This window comes from Sinocyclocheilus grahami, unplaced genomic scaffold, assembly GCF_001515645.1.
Source record: "Sinocyclocheilus grahami isolate Dianchi unplaced genomic scaffold, SAMN03320097.WGS_v1.1 scaffold2730.1, whole genome shotgun sequence".
Lineage (NCBI taxonomy): Eukaryota > Metazoa > Chordata > Actinopteri > Cypriniformes > Cyprinidae > Sinocyclocheilus > Sinocyclocheilus grahami.
The window spans coordinates 23005-29225 of record NW_015507908.1 but is presented as its reverse complement, the minus strand read 5'-3'; the positions used below and the strand labels follow the sequence as shown (position 1 = coordinate 29225).

General features: G+C 39.0%; 1 pseudogene; it reads left to right on the top strand.

The window, feature by feature from the left end:
• The first annotated feature begins 2139 nt into the window (after positions 1–2139).
• Positions 2140–2774, top strand: LOC107575568 (coiled-coil domain-containing protein 127-like; annotated as a pseudogene).
• The last annotated feature ends 3447 nt before the right edge of the window (positions 2775–6221 follow it).

Sequence of the window (6221 nt, the reverse complement as noted above, 5' to 3'; positions counted from 1 at the left end):
CCTTGCCAAAGCAGCAAGTTCTGTCTGCTCTGGTATAGTTAAAGATGGCGTCAATATTACCATATCAATTTGAGCTGGTTTCAGACGCCGAGAATATTGAACGATTATTGAAGAGGATCGTGCAGAACCTTTGCACGCACGCATATTGCAAGACATATTAGAGTGGTAACTAGGGTTGGGATGATAGACATCACAATGTTGAGCCGGCATCGTGATCCCTACCCCCCATAAATTTGATTTGATTTGATTTGAACGAAAACAGCGCATCCGTGCAGTGCGGCTGACACAGAAGAGCATACGCTGCTTGCGTCCAGCAGATCCCTGTTGAAAAAATCAGCATATGCTGGTTAGGTATGTTTTGACGCTGGGATGCTGGTTTAAGATGGTTCTTTGCTGGTTTAAGCTGGTTTATGCTGGTCCTTTTGCTGGTCCATGATGGTCCTTTGCCAGCACATGACCAGCATAAACCAGCATCCCAGCGTCAAAACATACCTAACCAGCATATGCTTGTCTTTTTCAACAGGGATGTTCTCCAAAATGGCGCTACGGTGATGCGGAGAGAGACAGAGGAAACGAATTGTTGAATAAAGTCGTTATTTTTGTTTTCTTCGCATACAAAAAGTATTCTCGTTGCTTCATAATGTCAACCGAACCAAGTGCGGTTGAACCACTGATGGCAGATGGACTATTCTGACGATGTCTTTCATACTTTTCTGGGCCTTGACAGTGTAATTTACTTGGCAGTCAATGGGACAGTCACAAGCCTCCCTGTTTTCATCCAAAATATTTTAAATTGTGTTCCGAAGACAAACGAAGCTTGGCATTTTATTTTTAGATTTAATTTAAAAATTAATTTTTTCAAACATTGCCTAAAAAGGACACATCAAAGGAGAGCTTTAAGTTATCTTTAACTGTGCCAACACATTTAGAGCATCGTTTCGCTCTCACACTACTTAAATCAAGGAAAATTATTTCTAAATTTGGAAAGTAATTTGAAAAAAAAAATGCTTTTACTTGTTTTATTTAGTTCAATGTTTGAGGAGCTGCAGCGTACATACAGCAGACATCTGTTAGAGAGAAAAAAGGAGGAGGATATTAAAAACAAAGTTTATCCGTTTTTACCAAGACGATTTAAGGTAAATTGTAAACACCACATCTGCGCTTGTGTGTACATCTGCTGGCGCCGGCATTTTTCAAAATTAACAACGGTTGTTTACGGCAACGCAAAAAATTGTGGGTTATCTGTAGCAGCGAAGGATACACCTCATGCATCCTCCGAATTCCTGTGAAAGAAGGTCGCATTCGGAGTGTCCTACTTGCTTTTCTGAAATGAGACAGCTTCGACGACGTATGCAGCCTTCGAATGCAACCTCCCGAGGGCACAGCCTTCTAAATGAGACACAGCTAGAGTTTCTCTGACACAGACTTATTGGTCCCATGACTAAATAATATTCTATCGCCCCATTGGTTAGCCCAGAATTTAGCATCTGCCTCTGAGTTTCTTGTAACAAAAGACAATGTGGTTTCCGCCCTTTACAAAATAAAAACAAAGCCTCTCTTTTGACCAAATCCTTTAGACCCTTCTCATTAAATGAACCAAGTGTAATTGAACAATTGAACATTTCTGAAGAAAATGCAGATAGCTAAATATATAAAACAAATGAAAAAAGAACAATGAGATCTTATAATGAGCAATTAGTGCAAAGCTTTTCTAAATAATAGAAATTGTGCGCTGTTTCTCAATAATAGAAATAGTCCCATGACTTCTTAATACTATAGTGCAAACAGATTACACCTTCCTTCTGTGGTTAAACCAATCCATCAACCCTTTATGTATCCGTGCGGTAGTAAACTCGCTTACCCTCTCGATGGGCTTGCTCAATCTGCGGCCACAGTTGCTTTATTGCCTCCCATCTTCTAGCAATAACATCTCAGCGAGGCGGATGCCCTTTTCCTTGCAAACCGGGAATCAAGTCAGTTATTCACATTATTTATGTCCACATTCACATTATTTTCTTTCTGAATGTAAACATGTGCAAACAGCAATATATGTATGGTCAAATTTAGTTTATACACAGGATTATGTTTCAACAAAGTGTAAACTCTTTTAATAACATTTTACAGCATACATATCATTAGATCTGGTCCAAGGAGTGTTAAAAGGAAATCGAGGAGGCCAAGGTCAAGTATGAAAAGTCCATAAAGACAATCCAGAAGGACCTGGATATGAAATACTGACAGATGCTCTCTGAAAACTGCAGAGAAACAGCTCAGCTCGAGTTTGATCTAGAGAAAGAAAAGCAGCCAGCCCTGGCTTCCCAGAGTCGGCAGCTCGAGGAGGAACATTGAGGCAAGACGAGAGATCTAGATTGCGTTACGAAGGACCTGGTGGTGCCCTCTTCCACGAGGCCCTTGAAAAGGAGAAAGAGAGAGAGCAGAGGGCTTCACTGGCTCTGAAGGACGTAGAGTACAGGCTGGTGGAAAGCCAAAGGGCCTTTTGCAGTATTTTGGTGTCCCGTGCGAGGAGGGTGGAAATGGAGAAGGACCTTCTGGTTCATACAGCTAAAGAGCCCCTTCTTGCACATCTTGATATGGAGTACGATCTCAGGGATATTTTTAAGAATGATCGCAGTTGTGCCGAGTATCTCAACACAGATGAGTGCAGGAATGAGAGTCTGATGTGGCTGTATCTCAGATACTGGAAGCTGCAGCTCACTCTTCAAACACACCAGAGAGCTAGGGCTGCTGTACTCTGCATTCAGACAAAAAATTGACATAGGGAGAGCAAAATTATGTATTTTAAAATATTTTATTGTCAATAAAATTAATTACATTTTATGTTATATTCTTTGCTTTGTGGAAAGAACAATGTAATGTAACCCAAAAATTAAAATGTACTCACCCTCTGTCAATACAAGATATAGATGAGTTTGTTCATCAGATTTAGAGAAATTTTGCATTACATCACTTGCTCACCAATGCATCCTCTGTTTATATCCAAACAGCTGATAAAAAAACATCACAATAATCCACACCACTCCAGTTCATCAATTAATGTCTTGTGAAGTGAAAAGCTGCATGTTTGTAAGAAATAAATCCATTATTAAGGTGTTTTAACTTTAAAACATTGCTTCTGGCTAAAATGGCACGCATTCACTGCAGAGGATCCATTGGTAAGCAAGTAATGCTAAATTTCCCCAAATCTGCTCTAATAAAGAAACAAGCTCTTCTACATCTTGGGTGGCCTGAGGGTGAGTACATTTTCAGCCAATATACATTTTTGGGTGAACTCTTCCTTTAAGTTTGTACATACAGGAAGTGCAAATACCACATGCACAGTAACATACCCAGTATTTTACAGTAAAAATATGAATATGTTTAAAATATGCTTTCAGGTCTTATGTGGTGCAAGTGAACATTTAACTAAATATGTATGCTCATCCATACGTCATCCATCTGACCCAAATTCTGACATTGTTGGCATATTAATGTCAGAAGGACAGCAGCAGCCAATCTAAGGGTGACCTTTTTCTGGTGTGGATAGAAATACTTAAATTTTATTTTCCAATATTTTAATCTGAGAGTACAAAGTGTTACTTACAAATTGAATATGCTCAAAAGGGCCACAATATTAAAAGAAACAAATCAATCAAATCCCCAGCATTGAATTGCAAAACACATCTCTAGCAAATAAAATGGAGCAAATCATCTGTAGCTCCAAAAGGGAGTGGAAAGTTAAATAAGCTTTGCATTTGCAGAACCAGTTTAACTAGTGCTGAGTAAACATTTGAGAATGGACAGCCCCCAAGAAAAGATTTTAAGAGGAATACCAGCATTACATCCATCAGTCTATTCTGATCCTTGAAGAGAAGGTAAGTTACTTAATAATACTGTATTATATGTAGGCCTAAAATAAATTAGGTATAAGATTTAAAAAAAAAAAGATTTATGCATACCAATATGAGATGGTTAATTAAAAGATAAAGCCACAACCCCTACATGTAGGAACATAAAAAAGTGGCTTTCTATTTTTATTCTATTTAATGTTATTCTCTGATTTGTTTTCTTTCGCAATGTTTGACCTCATCTGCTACTTGAACTACCTGTGCTAAAATAATTTCTCTACTTAATTTGAATATAATTTAGGCATGATCTCTTAAGTGATTAAATGTCATCCAAACAATGATATGTTATGTTAAACTATACAAAAGCAGAACCAAGTCAATGATAACAGTGTATTTAATTCTAGTGGAGTAAAATCATTTGTGTTTTACAGTTAACAACAAATAAATGCTGAGAATCCATTCAGGTATTGTCTATCAATATAGCCTTCACTGCTTTAATTGCTTTAGTTAAGCAATCTATGAATTACTGTTTTTAATTTATAGGTACAGATGTGCTCAAAAGTTTACATACCCCCTTGCAGAATCTGCAAAAAATTTTAACAATTTTAATAAAGAGGGTTCATAAAAGTTTAATGTTATTTTTAATTTAGTACTGTCCTAAATAAGCTATTTTACATAACATATTTACATATAGTCCTCAAGATAAAATAATATCTAAATTGATAAAAATGACCCCTTAAAAGTTTACATACCCTCGATCCTCAATACTCTTTGTTGTTACCTGAATAATCCATAACTGTTTTTATGTTTTGTGATATGTTATTTATGATTCCCTTGTATGTCCTGAGCAGTTCAACTGCCCGCTGTTCTTCAGAAAAAGATCCTGCATATCCTTTGGTTTTCCAGCATCTTCTGCATATTTGATGCCTTTACAGCAATGGCACTGTGATTTGAGATCCATATCTTCACACTGAGGACAATTGAGGGACTCAAACTCAACTATTTGAGATTTGGGGGGGGGTGCAAGTTATTCTTATTTTGTTTAAAGATGATAATGTTTTAATTTAGTACTACCCTCCAGAAGCTACAGAATACACTTACATGTTTCCCAGAAGACAAAAAAAAAAAAAGTACAATTTACCATGATCATCCAATTTCCAACCTTAATGCATAGGCTCTTAATGTTAGTTAATGAATATACATTATCCATTGTTAGAGCGTGTTAGTTCACAGTGCATTAAATAGTGTTAACATCACAACTTGTGATTTTAATAATGAATTAGTATATAAATGCTGTAGAAGTATTGTTCACTCTTAGTTCATGTTAACTAAAGTAGTTAACTAATTAACCTTATTGTAAAATATAACCATTAAAACAAACACAGTATGCTATTTTTTATAAAGATTTTATTCACATTAAATATTTTGCTATGTCACTGGAACACAAATTATCTATTTTCTCTCATCTCAGAACAGTATGTCTGCTGTGCATCTGCTATGGTAACAAGATATCTTTTAAAAACAGTTATATGAACAAATAAAACAATTAGTTGCTACCTTTATCAATTTACATTGTATCTTATCTCAATTTCACCAGGATCTTAATATTCACATTTAAAAATCTTAACAAAAGATCCAAAATTATCAGAACACATATGATCAGAATACAAATGAACGTCTAGGTTACTTGTGTAACCCTCGTTCCCTGAAGGAGGGAACGGAGACGTTACGTCAGTCGTGACTGACGAATTGGGATCTCGCCCGAGAGCCCAATCACCTTCGAGTGTTAACTAAACAAGCCAATGACAGTTGGCGTGCGTTACGCCACGCGCACCCCGCCCCGCAGCGCGGGTATAAAAGAAGAGCACGTGATCTCTGCACGCAAGACAGGAGCATCCTTGTCCGGCACAGAGGTGAACCGAATGCCCCTGAACTTGGGAGGGCGCCGGGCGAACTGAATCGCGTAGCCGAGTCTGATGGTTCTCAGGAGCCAGCGAGACGGCCTGGGGAGGGCTAACCAGGCCCCCAGCGACCGAACTAGTGGGACCAGGGAGACCACCGATGTACCCGCAGTGGGGCAGCGAAGTGGAACACAGGGACCCAACCCGGGAGGCCGCGCGTCCCAGGGTGGGGTCTGAGTGCGCGGTGCGCCACTTACCTGGCTCCACGGCTGGGCAGGGGGCACGTGAGGAGGCGTAGCGTCCTTGAACCGAACCCTGCTGCCCATTAGCGAAGGGAGAGGGGGACGGCCATGTGGACACTGGGTCTCGTGCACCGCCGTCCTCGCCCTCTTGGGACCCGGAGGCAAAAGAAACTGCTCTTTTATTGAAGTTTTGGGTACCACTAGCTGGGTGGCCAGTGGCGGAACAAAAACAA